Genomic DNA, 14463 nt, shown 5'->3' with positions numbered 1-14463 from the left:
AGATTGATTGGTCTACGTGGCCCACGCAATTCCCTGGAGTGTTGTTGAAGACGCCAATCGATTTTGCCAGCTAGATCAATCAGACCATCCAAAGAATCAGGGAGAACTTGAGAAGCCAACTCATTTTTGATTCGGGTGGCTAGTCCTTCCAAAAAAATACTCCATAAACTGTCCTCTCACCAATTTAATTTGGTAGCCATTGTCCGAAATTCAATGGCGTAATCGGATAATGAACGAGCGCCTTGATGTAGGTGAAGAATATCTGACCCTGTAGCCACCAAACGATGGGGATCATCAAAGGTCCATTTAAAAACCTGGAGGAAATGTTGAAGATCCTGAAGAATTAGATCTCCCCTCTCCCATAGCAGGGAAGCCCAGGCCAGAGCCTTGCCATCCAACAATGAAAGTATGAAGGTGCTCTTTACTGTATACAAAGTAATCTGCGTTGGTTGCAGTGAAAAGTGCATAGATCACTTGCATACCGGGGAGGGGCTGGTAATCGAATGGGAGAGGCGCTGGGTGTTGGAACGGCTGGTGGTCCACTGGGAATTTCAGAGGTTTCTAACCGGGATTTCAGATGTTTTAGGGATGCCGTCAGGGAGTCTAGGCACTGCTACTGCTGCTGTATTCTTAAAGCTAGGCCTGGAATAGTCTGCAGACCAGAGAAGTCCATCGGGTCCATGGCCTTGCAATCTGTTACGATTCAATGAATCAGTGAACCCTTGGGCCACAACGATAAGATGTTTAAAGGGCTTACCACAGTTCCTCGTTGGTGGGAGATGGACCTCAGGGACGGTAACCAGGTGATGAGGTCGTGCCAGCGGAGCAGTGGCTAGGCAGATAGTATGGAAGAGTTCAAGACAGTCCAGGGTCAAAGGCAAGCGGCAGGCAAGGCAAAGTCCAATATCCGAAGCAGGGTCAAAGGCAGGCGGCAGGCAAGGCAAAGTCCAATATCCGAAGCAGGGTCAAAAGAACATAAGAACATGCCATACTGGGTCAGACCAAGGGTCCATGAAGCCCAGCATCCTATTTCCAATAGTGGCCAATCCAGGCCATAAGATCCTGGCAAGTACCCAAAAACTAAGTCTATTTCATGTTACTGTTGCTAGTAATAGCAATGGCTGGCTATTTTCTAAGTCAACTTAATTAATATCAGGTAATGGACTTCTCCAAGAACTTATCCAACCTATACTAACTGCACTAACCATATCCTCTGGCAACAAATTCCAGAGTTTAATTGTGCGTTGAGTGAAAAAGAACTTTCTCCGATTAGTTTTAAATGTGCCACATGCTAACTTCATGGAGTGCCCCCTAGTCTATTATCTGAAAGAGTAAATAACCGATTCACATCTACCCGTTCTAGACCTCTCATGATTTTAAACACCTCTATCATATCCCCCCTCAGCCGTCTCTTCTCCAAGCTGAAAAGTCCTAACCTCTAGTCTTTCCTCATAGGGGTGCTGCTCCATTCCCCTTATCATTTTGGTCGCTCTTCTCTGTACCTTCTCCATTACAATTATATCTTTTTTGAGATGCGGTGACCAGAATTGTACACAGTATTCAAGGTGCAGTCTCACCATGGAGCGATACAGAGGCATTGTGACATTTTCTGTTTTATTCACCATTCCCTTCCTAATAATTCCCAACATTCTGTTTGCTTTTTTGACTGCCGCAGCACACTGAACCGACGATTTCAATGTGTTATCTACTATGATGCCTAGATCTCTTTCTTGGGTGGTAGCACCTAATATGGAACCTAACATTGTGTAACTACAGCATGGGTTATTTTGCCCTATATGCATCACCTTGCACTTATCCACATTAAATTTCATCTGCCATTTGGATGCCCAATTTTCCAGTCTCACACGGTCTTCCTGCAATTTATCACAATCTGCTTGTGATTTAACTACTCTGAACAATTTTGTATCATCTGTAAATGTGATTACCTCACTCGTCGTATTTCTTTCCAGATCATTTATAAATATATTGAAAAGTAAGGGTCCCAATACAGATCCCTGAGGCACTCCACTGCCCACTCCCTTCCATTGAGAAAATTGTCCATTTAATCCTACTCTCTGTTTCCTGTCCTTTAGCCAGTTTGTAATTCACGAAAGGACATCGCCTCCTATCCCATGACTTTTTACTTTTCTAGAAGCCTCTCATGAGGAACTTTGTCAAACGCCTTCTGAAAATCAGGCAGGCGGCAGGCAAGCGAGGCAGAAGACACACCAAACTGGACCTATTGCAAGGCATTGTGGAACCCTCAAAGGCCTCCTTAAATAGTCCTGGACAGGAAGTGGTTCCTGGGAGCTTAGAATGACTTCCTGCCATGGCTCCTATAACTGGGGGAGGAGCCAAGCGCTTGCGTCCGACAGAGGCTATCCTTGCAGAAGCAGTGCTGCCAGCCTCCTGCTGTTTCTGCCGTCGATGATGTCGGCATGAGGAATGCCGAGTAGCCCTGCATTGCTGATGCCGGTGGCAGCCTGAGGAGCCTTGAAGCAGCTGCGATGCAGGGACTGGTTTCTCGGTTCCCTGCAGTGGCTGTCGCTGCTGGTAAGTGCAGCTGGTCTAGGGGATCGACCACTACCGATCCCAAGAAGCAGCTTGCAGGACCTGAGATAGCATGAATTTACCAGAAGAATATGGCAAACAAATCTGATCAATTTATTTGCTTGGGTGGTTACAGTATTAGATCAAGAGTGTATTCTGTTGTGTTATACTTGGATTTCAGCAAAGCTTTTGATATTGCCCTGTATAAAAGGCTTATAAATAAACCAAGCAGTTTAGGGTTTGGACCAAAGGAAGTGGATTGGATTAGGAACTGATTGAGGAAAACAAAGGGTAATGGAGGAGGAAAGTGTGAGGAGTGCCTGGGATAGATTCTGTTCAATATCTTTGTGAACTGTAGCACCCCCTTAGCTGCAACTGGTGGAAATAGTGACTCTCTTCCGCTACGGTGGTTCGAGTTTCTGAGTGGCAGTGGGGTAGGTCGATGGTACTGTAGTCGAGTTGCAACTAAAGGGGTTCCACACGTTGCCCTCTTTCCGACTGGGTAATTTAGAAGAAATGGGAAATCCCACCCAGCCAATGGAACTCCCGGAGTTGGGAGGGGAAGCAGGGAGTAAGAAAGATAAGAACATAAGAACATAAGAAATTGCCTTGCTGGGTCAGACCAAGGGTCCATCAAGCCCAGCATCCTGTTTCCAACAGAGGCCAAAACCAGGCCACAAGAACCTGGCAATTACCCAATCACCTAGAAGATCCCATCTACTGATGCACTGATGCAATTAATAGCAGTGGCTATTCCCTAAGTATAATTGATTAATAGCCGTTAATGGACTTCTCCTCCAAGAACTTATCCAATCCTTTTTTAAACACAGCTACACTAACTGCACTAACCACATCCTCTGGCAACAAATTCCAGAGCTTTATTGTGCGTTGAGTGAAAAAGAATTTTCTCCGATTAGTCTTAAATGTGTTACTTGCTAACTTCATGGAATGCCCCTTAGTCCTTCTATTATTTGAAAGAGTAAATAACCGATTCACATCTACTCGTTCAGGACCTCTCATGATCTTAAAGACCTCTATCATATCCCCCCTCAGCCGTCTCTTCTCCAAGCTGAACAGCCCTAACCTCTTCAGCCTTTCCTCATAGAGGAAAGAATCCTTTAAAATTAACAAAAGCTTTATTGTGGTAACAATTATGAAATGCAAATAATAAAAAGAATTTAACCAGCTGGCAATGATGTTAAAAACCAGGCTCAACAGCTCTTGTGTACCAACAGTAAATGCAGTTCACTTTAAATCTTTTGCCTTTGAGATATCAGAACAGTTATCAGAACAATCTTTACCAACTAAGTTACTATGATAATTAGCATTTCCTTCTAAGTCTCTCAAAAGAGGCAAGATGCATTCAAAATTGTTATCCAGGCAAGTCACAATATTGTCCACTCTTGTTCTTTATACTGTATTTACTTAACACCAGTGCATTCTCTGAACTTGATGCTTTGGATTGCTCTCTAGCTTGCAGAATCTTTTAACATTTTTTCTTATGTAAGTATAATTTTCTTCCTGTAATTCTGTTATGTATAGGGATGTGCATTCATTTGCGACGAAATAGGAAATATAGACAATATTTCCTATTTGGTAGCGTTTCGGGGGGGGGGGGTCACCGAAATGATAGGAAAACCCACGAAATTTTGTTTGGTTTTCTTCTTTTTTTTTTTTTTTGGGGGGGGGGAAAGAAAGGGCACATAAAACAAACAACCCCCAAACCCACCCAACCCTTCAAATTTCATTAATTGCAACCCCTCATACTCCCAACCCCCCAAGACTTGCCCAAACCCCCCCCCCCCCCCCCAAGACTTACTGAAAGTCCCTGGTCGTCCAGCAGGGTCCCAGGAGCAATCTCTCCCTCTCGGGCCATCGGCTGCCACTAATCAAAATGGCGCCGATGGTCCTTTGCCCTTACCATGTGCAGGGGATATCGGTGCCATTGGCCAGCCCCTGTAACATGGTAGGAGCAATGGATGGTCCGCACCATTTTTTAAGATGGCACTGGCCTTCCATTGCTCCTACTATGTCACAGAGGCCAGCCAATGGCATCGATAGCCCCTGTCATATGGTAAGGGCAAAGGGCCACTGGCACTATTTTGTTTACTGACAGCTGATGGCCCGAGAGTGGGAGATCGCTCCCAGGACCCCCGCAGGACTACCAGGGACTTTAGGCAAGTTTTTTGGGGGGTTGGGCTGGTGGGGGATTGTAATTAATGAAATCTTAAGAGTTGGGGGTGGTTTTTTTTTTGGTTCGGGACAGCCGAAAAAAATCGGCCTGAACCGCGGGAAACTAAATTTTCTGCTGTGGGTTGATAATGAAGGCCGAACCGAAAGGTTCGGCCGAATCACATCTCTAGTTATGTATTTCTTTTGTTTTTGAGTGACATTTTTGAGTGGCATTTTGATTAGTGGCAGACGACGGCCCGAGAGGGAGAGATCACTCCCGGGACCCTGCTGGATCACCAGGCCAGACCTAAGCTGTTGTGAGAGTGCAAACTTATCTGTAGGTTGCAGGGTGCATTGTCCCCAAATCGGTGTTTGTGGAAATGATAAAGAGTGAAGCACTCCTGGTTTTGTGACTCTGGTCCTCTTCTCTTTGTCGCCTTCCAGGAACCGCAGGAACAGCCCATTGTCCTAACTTTAAGAAAATAAAAAAGAGAAACTATCTACCTCTCACTGTATATCTTTCAGCAATCTAACAATGTGGCCCTATTATGTATGCAACAGGAACCTACCATGTACTGATATTCTAACTAATAAAATAAAAGGATAAGCAATTGTCCTTAATTACTGGTCCTTTCTCTTCCTGTGGGAACAGAAAATATTTTAATTACTTTTCCAGTCACTCTTCCAAAATGTCCCACTCCTTCCTTGTGCAGAGAGGAGTTTGAATTTGGAATCTCTTTTAGAAGTCTGGCTTTTTGCCTGGATTGGTTAAAAAAACATTTTAATTGTCCTGCTTAATGTCTTTTGACTGTTCAACAGACAGTAACACTGGTTCAAAACATTGATTTTTCTTCAGTGGAATTACTTCTTAGTTTATAGAAGGCATATGAAGTAAAGTCACTTCTCACTGGTTTAGTCCAGCTTTTCCCCTTAGTCCCCTCTGGCAGAAAAGTTTCACTCTGAGACTGATTGGATTCAAAGCTATACAACAATTATGCACGTCATTCTCCACTTCTGCTTGGAATCTTGACTTTACAGTTTTCCCAGTAACATTTCAACAGGTAAATCACTCCTGAATAGAACAGGTAAATTCTATGTTCCTGTTCATTTAATTATTATTTTTTTAACTTTGTCTGTATTTCTTCCTCAGCTGGACAGTGGATTTTCTTATTTTCAAAAATCTCTGCCAATCTTTGACTTGCTCGGGCTTTAACAATGATAGCTTTACTCTCTCTGTTCCCATTATTTCTGTCTCAAACAAACAGGGTTTTCTCCTTTTTCCCTGATTCCAAGGCAGAGCTCCAACTGTAAGCCCCTGCCTCTGCACAAGACCAGTCTCTTTCTGCACGTGGCTTTGTTCTTCCACAAGGAGGATTACTGCCCTGGATGAGGTCACAAAACAGAAAATAGTTCCTCACACAGTGCTAATATACCCTTAAACACTTTTTACTGGACTCCTTTACAACCTCCTCAAGATGGTAGAAGTTTGACAATTAATATCATTCAGTTAGAACGTTTGTTAAACACAGTACTAAACTTTTATGAAACACAGTCAACTCACAGCTCCTTGATCCTTGCACAGCCATTTTACAAAAAAGATAAGCACAAGGCTTTCTTGCAGCTAATGACAGCATCCATGCAAATTAGGCTGTCACAAAGAAATTATTACACTTAATAATTATGCTCAGAACGACCTTTTTTTTTGAATGGGAATTGTTGATACAACCAACTCACAATATGAAATAACAACTGTATTCCCACAATTAAATGACCATCTTATAGATGCATGATTTTGACCGTCATAATAGGCATCATCGTATAGTGCTGTTTGACTTTATTACTCTGCCTTAAATATAATCATAGGTCAGTCCAAAGTATTTTTTGAATTTTTATAATATTGCAAAATGTGACATCCTCCACCTTTTAAAATATCAATACTGATCTTCCATCATTCGTTTTCATAATTACACTAGAACTTGACTTATCTTAACTTTGTAGATGGGCGAGAAATGAATTCTACACAGTTAAGATGTCAAGTCCTAGTATAATATTAAAAAAATAAATAAATATATATATATATATATATATATATATATAAATATTATAAAAATAAAGTCAAACAGCACTATATGATAATACCTATTACGACAGTCAAAATCATGCTTCTATAAGATGGTCATTTAATTGTGGGAATACAGTTGTCATTTCATATTGTGACAAAGAAATTATTGACAGCTGAATTGTGCAGCTCCTTGACCGCCCAAAGATTTGTATTGGCTCCAACTGCTTCCTGTGAAACACCATCCAACTTTATCTTCTAACACTTTTTTAAAAGCTTTGTTTTGAAATAAAAATTATATGAAGGGATTACTCAATGCTTTACTGACGTATTCTCCAAGAAGGCTGCTGACACATTGCCTCCGCATCGAGAATTTGACTGTGCCATTAATCTAGTCCCTGGAGCCACTCCGCCTTGTGGAAGAGTCTATCCGTTGTCTGCTCTGGAGATTCATGCCATGGCTGAATATATTCAGGACAACCTTCAAAAGGGGTTTATTCATCAGTCCATGCTCCCAGCTGGGGCTGGCTTCTTCTTCGTCAGAAAAAAGGATGGGACTTTGCGTCCCTGTATCGACTTCCGTGGGCTAAATGCTATTACCATCAATGACCGATACCCATTTTCTCTAATAGCTGAGCTCTTTGACCATTTACAGGGAGCCAGGGTACTCTCTAAATTGGACTAATGGGGAGCCTATAATTTGATCAGGATTCGAGAGGGTGATGAGTGGAAGATGGCTTTTAATACCAGGGATAGCCACTATGAATATCTCGTCATGCCATTCGGACTGACCAACGCTCCTGCCGTCTTCCTGCACTTCATTAACGAGATATTTAGAGATCTGCTCTATGTATGCATGATAGTATACTTAGATGACTTTCTGATTTTTTCATGGGACCTACAGACTAGGGGTGTGCATTCGTTTTGAACTTAAATGTAAAACGCAACTTTTTTTTTTTTTAACTTAAAAAAGTGATGAGGCGAAAACGATCGGATTTCCAACTTATTCAACATAGCTATGTTGAATACGTTGGAAATCGCGATTGTTGATCCTAAATAAAAATTTAAACCCCTCACCCTCCTTAATCCCCCCCCAAGACTTACCAAAACTCCCTGGTGGTCCAGCAGGGAGTCAGGACGCCATTTCTGAACTCCTTTGCGAGGAGCACGTGACGTCGGCTTCACGTCGGAGTGACGCGGCGTCACGTGATTCCCCGCGCGTTCGCTCCGGGACCCTCGTTGCACCCAAAAGGAACTTTTGGCCAGCTTGGGGGGGTCAGAGGGGGGGGGGTCAGAGGCCCCCCCCCCTCTGACCCTCCTCTCCCTCTGGGAGCGGTCCTTAGCCAAAACAACGCATCAGGAACCTCTCACCTCTGCTCCTACTTCTCAAGAAAATTTATTATGGCAGAATGTAGCTATTCCATTGGCGACAAGGAGCTCCTAGTCATTAAACTTGCGTTTGAGGAGTGGCGACAATGGCTGGAGGGAGCACAACACTGTATAACAGTCTACACTGACCATAAGAATCTGGTGTACCTCCAGTAAGCCCAACATCTGAACCCGTGCCAGGCTCGCTGGGTGCTCTTTTTTACACGTTTTGACTTTGAACGCCGCTATCGACCAGCTAGTAAGAACATCAAGGCGGATGTCCATTCAACATATCATAGACCCAGCTCGCATTATCCTCTCTGCTACAATTACTATTCCACCTGGTAAGACTGTGGTGCCTCTTCGTAGCAAGATGCTAGCCTGGGCTCATGACTTCCAGTTGGCCGGACATCTGGGATGAGACCGGACTCTCAACCTTCTCCAGTGGTATTATTGGTGGCCTGAGATGCACAAAGATACTCGAGCATATGTCGATTCATGCCCTACCTGTGCTCAGCACAAGGTTCCAACAGGAAAAACTTGGGGGCTATTACAACCTCTTGCAACCCCCATGAAGCCATGGACACACATCTCCACAGACTTCATCGTGGATCTTCCACCCTCTGAGGGCAACACAGTGATATGGATAGTAGTGGATGGATTCTCTAAAATGGCCCACTTCACTCCATTACCCTTCCTCCCGTCTGCTCCTCGTCTGGCCCAACTTTTCATGTTACATATCTTCCGCCTCCATGGCATACCGCAGAACATCGCTTCTGATTGTGGACTGCAATTCATGGCCCGATATTGGCTAAACCTCTGTAAGAAGTTTCACATTTCCTTGGATTTTACTACTGCGTTTCACCCTCAAGCCAAGGTCAGGTGGAACGGACTGATCGTACCGTAAAACAATTTCAACATTTATATGTCAACACCTGTCAGGATGACTGGGCAACACTCCTTCCCTGGGCTGAGTTCTCCCATAACTCACATGCCTGTACCTTGACTGGGGCCTCACTCTTTCAAATTGTCTTTGGGCAACAACCCAGGCCACCCTTGCCTCTGCCTCTGCCTGTTCCCTCGCCAGTGGCCCAGCTAACTGCTGCACAGCTGAGAAGACTCTGGGTCCATTACCTGCTATTAAGTTCACTTAAAGAATAGCCACTGCCATTAGCAATGGTTACATGGAATAGACTTAGTTTTCGGGTACTTGCCAGGTTCTTATGGCCTGGATTGGCCACTGTTAGAAACAGGATGCTGGGCTGGATGGACCCTTGGTCTGACCCAGTATGGCATTTTCTATATATCCAACAGATACTGCTCAAGGCGGCTCGCACCGCAAAGAAATTTTCCGACAAACATCGAAGACCAGCTCCCCAGTTTCATCCAGGAGAAAAGGTGTGGCTTAGCACCAGGCACATCCATCTGAGGGTTCCATCTATGCGACTTGCTCCCCGCTACATTGGTCCCTTGCCGGTGCTGCAGCTGCTGTGTCCTGTGACCTATCAACTTCGTCTGCCTTCCACATTGAGGATCCATAATTCTTTTTAAGCCCCTGGTCCTCACCTGGCCTACTCGGAAGGTTCCTGAAGTTCCACAGACCAGGGTGGAGGAAGAAACCATATACCAGGTTCGTGAGGTCCTCGATGTCTGGAAATGAGGCAGCAAATGGGAATACCTCCTAGCATGGGAGGGATTCGGACCTGAGGAGAATTCCTGGGAGCCTGCTATGAACATCTTGGATAAGGATCTTATCAAGAACTTTCACACCGATCACCCGGGAAAACCCAAGCCTTCTAGGGGGAAGCCTAAAGGAGGTGGTAATGTTATGGCTGCCAGCCGCGGGGGACCGTGACCAGGGCAAACCACTCACTGGCGCAGTCGGGCTGCTTCCAGGACGCTGACGGCAGCAGCCATCATTGAGGTTCCTCCCGTGGCCGTCCCTGCTGCCGCTGAGCCAACCGTGTCTCTGCCTGGCCTTCCTCCATCTGTTGGCTCCTCCACCGCCGGGCCTGCTGGAGCAGCGCATTCTTCCTGCTTCATTTAAAGGGGCCATGACAAGAAATTGTCGTAGCCTCTCCCTGGGACGCCTGGTTTCCTCTATTTAAGGCAAGGTCTGCCCCTCAGTCCTTGCCTTTGTTTCTTGGCTCCTGGTTCTGTATTGATCCTGAGCTCCGAGTTCCTGTTCCTGCTCCGTTCCTGTGCTCCTCTGCCTGTTTCCCTCAGTTGTTCTCATCCTTCCAGTCCCAGCTTCTGCTTCTCTCCTCGTTGGACGGATTCTTCTGGCTTCAACCCCGGACTGGCTTCTGACCATTCTTCTGGCTTCGACCCCTGGATCGGCTTCCGACCATTCTTCAGGCTTTGACCCTTGGACCGGCTTCTGACCCTCCTTCTGGCTTCGACCTCCGGACCGAATTCCGACCATTCTTCTGATCTCGACTTCGGACTGTACTCAGACCTTTCTACTTTGTTCAGGGGCCCACCTAAGTCCAAGCGGCCCGGGTCCCTATGGGCTCCACCCTGGGGGACCACGAGCTTCCAGTGGTGAAGTACCTGTTGGCTCCTGCTTTGATCCAGCCTCGCCTTCCGACGGTAGGGACCTAAGAGGGTTTACTCTCTCAGGTAGCGCCAACTCTACCTCGGACAAAGAGTCCACCTTCAGATCAATAACAGTATATACTCTCAAGGTTTATAAAACAGGATATACACATGCATGTGCTAATAAAACGTGCATTACTCTTTGAAAATTACCTTCATTAATTTTAATGTAATATCTTGAATCCAGCAGACTACAAGATCTGAAGGGACATAACTTTGTCAGAAAGAAATCATAGCAAACAAATCTGATTAATTTAGAGCACAGTGGCTGTAGTATATTTGAAGTTCAATAAAGTCTTCCTTCCTTTTCGCCATTGTAACTAGCAATTGTTTCCTAAATAGAAGGTAAGTCAAGCCCTTTGTCAGTATTTCCTCTCCTCATGTTTTGTGTTCTTCTCGATGAATATATATTTATAAGAGAATGTCTGTGCTTTCGGTCCTCAAACTATATTTTTACTATCTTCTGATTTGTTTCCCAATCCTCTTTAATTTTGAAAGTACTAATATGATTGTGACACTAAACCTTTCTTCGAAAAGAAACAAACTGGTCAATGTTGATGTGTGCCTGAGTGTCTGTAAACTGATGCAGAAAAACAAACCAGGATAACCAGAGCTATGGAACAAATTGTTTCAATATTAAAACACTGTTTTGATCCATAATCAGTTTAAAAATATAGCAAGCTGTCACTTTTTACTTGTTTAAGAATGAGGAAACACATTTAGGGGCGGATTTTCAGAGCCCTGCTCGCGTAAATCCGCCCAAAACCGGGCGGATTTACGCGAGCAGGGCCCTGCGCGCCGGGAAGCCTATTTTACATAGGCCTCCCGGCGCGCGCAGAGCCCCGGGACTCGCGTAAGTCCCGGGGTTCTCCGAGGGGGGCGTGTCGGGGGCGGGCCCGGTCGTCGCGGCGTTTCGGGGGCGTGTCGGCAGCGTTTTGGGGGCGGGTACGGGGGCATGGCTATGGCCCGGGGCGGTCCGGGGGCGTGGCCGCGCCCTCCGTACCCGCCCCCAGGTCGCGGCCCGGCACGCAGGAGGCCCGCTGGCGCGCGGGGATTTACGCCTCCCTCCGGGAGGCGTAAATCCCCCGACAAAGGTAAGGGGGGGGGTTTAGGTAGGGGAAGGAAGAGGAAGGTGAGGGGAGGGCAAAGGAAAGTTCCCTCCGAGGCCGCTCCGATTTCGGAGCGGCCTTGGAGGGAACGGGGGTAGGCTGTGCGGCTCGGCGCGCGCCGGCTATACAAAATCCATAGCCTTGCGCGCGCCGATCCAGGTTTTTAGCAGATACGCGCGGCTCCGCGCGTATCTACTAAAATCCAGCGTACTTTTGTTTGCGCCTGGAGCGCAAACAAAAGTAGGCTATTCACGCGCCTTTTAAAATCCGCCCCTTACTGTATTAGGGGTATGCTTTTATTTTTAAATGACATGAAAACATCAATGATATTTGTTATATCGTGTTATTTCCCATCCAAAATTACATAATACAGTAATAAAATATTGTTTATGTCATTTGTCAATTTAGTGTCCTGTTTGCAAAATTTATTAAAGTACATGCACTTTACTTAAATTCAATAAAATAAAATGTAGTAAAATAGGTATGCTACAAAAATATAGTTCATGCTAAAATGAAACAAACATATATGGATTTGATTCTGTTATGTGCTACTCACCATGTGCCGTTAAGCAAATTACGTGAACGTAACATGTGGACTGTAACAGAACAAAGACAATATTAAGTATCTCATGACCAACCCCCTATGATTACGTAAATTACTAAACAGAATCACCATTCTATTAGCCCTATATCCCGTATCTTCAGTTAACATATATATGAACATCCTTGTAGATCCACATGACCCACTTTTGTGTTATACCCATGTATATGTCAAATCAAAATATGTGTTTTTCCAAAGTATGTGTTGACCGAAAGTATGAATGTTACTTTTGTAAACCACTGTGATCTTCACTTGGAATGATTGCATATAAAATAACTAAATAACTAAATAAATGGAAAGTTATTTGATGCATCTGGCCACAGCAAGAAAAATCATGGTATAAGAGTTAGCTACTGTCATTGGTCTCATACAGTATTTTACTCATTGATGAGCTGGTGTCATTTTTTATGTGGATGTGACTTTACACTGCACTGTACAACTGAAGTGAACATCAAGTCAATTAATTTCTCTGTGTTGAAACTTGGGCACCAATACACTCAATTGTGTTGCGCCCGTTGGTCGCAGATGGCTGTGCCCTCTATTGTTCACCTTTTTTCTACCTGACTCAGTTCCTTTTGGAAAGATGGCTGCCTTCGCTTCTCACCGTACCCTCCGGCGTCCCCAGTCCGGCATGGGCGATTGCGTTCGCCATCTTTCTCCAGGAGTCACCTAGGGCACATGCGTGCACGTGCAGCCCCGTCCTTTACGTGCGTCATGGTGGGAACCTCGGGGGCGTCCCCACCGCATGACATCACTAGCTCTGGTATTTAATTTCCGCTCATGATTCCTTTTACGAGTTAGCAAGGAATCCTCCATGCTGATCTCTCCATGTTACCAGATGCTCCCACTCTGTGTACTCTCGCTCCAGGATGACTTAGGTACCCGCTCAATGGGGGCCTTGCCTCGCTCCTCCTTACCCTCCAGGGTTACCTCCTACCAACTAGGACGTCTAAGGTACACGCTCCTTGGGGGCCTTGCCATGCTCCTACCTTCCCTTCGGGGTTGCCTATTTCTTACCAGGATACCTACGGTACCCGCTCCTCGGGGGCCTTGTTCGTCCGCTTCTCGGGGGTTCCCTTCTACTACAACTACCAGCATCAGAGTGAATTCTGCTGCACCAGTTCTGTCTTTGCACTGTCTCAACTCTCTCCTCATAGATCCTCAGCCTACCCCACTCCGTGGACCACTACCGGATATATTGGCTTCTCCATCTAAGTTTGGGTTCTCGACCTACCCCGCTTCGTGGACCACTATCTCCCTCTTGGGACCTGGTGAGACTGTGGAACTGTCGTTTCCACCCTGCAACCACCCTGCAACCTATAGACGAAACATTGCCATCTGGTTCCTCATCTCCTGGCTGGAATCATCACCCGTTCCTCGGGTCACCATCTACGTTGCAGTACAATAAAGCTAATTCTCTGTGTCCATCTCTGCCTTGAGCTAGCCTATCGCTGCAAGTCCCCACAGGGCCCTGCCCTGTGGGAGTTGCCATCTCTTACAGCGACCAAGGGCCCACGCTTCAATGTCCAAAATACAACAAATTGCTTTAAACTCATTATTGAAACCCAATAACAATCAGTTTTAACATGGGGTTATCTGTCCCAAAACACTGTCGGGAGGATTTTAAAAGCCTTGCTCGCGTAAATCCGCTCGGATTTACACGAGCAGGGCCTTGCGCGCCGGCGCGCCTGTTTTCCATAGGCCGCTGGCGCGCGCAGAGCCCTGGGATGCGCGTAGGTCCCGGGGTTTTTGGAAGGGGGCGTGTCGGGGGCGGGGCCCGACGATGCTGCATTTTGGGGGCGGGGCATGGCATTTTGGGGGCGGGACCAGGGGCGTGGCGCCGGCCCGGGGGCGTGGTCCAGGCCTCCGGACCAGCCCCCGGGTCGGAGGACTGCGCGCAGGCATAAATCTACGGACAAAGGTAAGGGGGGGGGTCTAGATAGAGCCGGGGGGGTGGGTTAGGTAGAGGAAGGGAGGGGAAGGTGAGGGGAGGGCGAAAGAGAGTT

The sequence above is a fragment of the Rhinatrema bivittatum genome, chromosome 2 (assembly GCF_901001135.1).
Source record: "Rhinatrema bivittatum chromosome 2, aRhiBiv1.1, whole genome shotgun sequence".
Taxonomy (NCBI): Eukaryota; Metazoa; Chordata; class Amphibia; order Gymnophiona; family Rhinatrematidae; genus Rhinatrema; species Rhinatrema bivittatum.
This window is presented reverse-complemented; position numbering follows the sequence as displayed.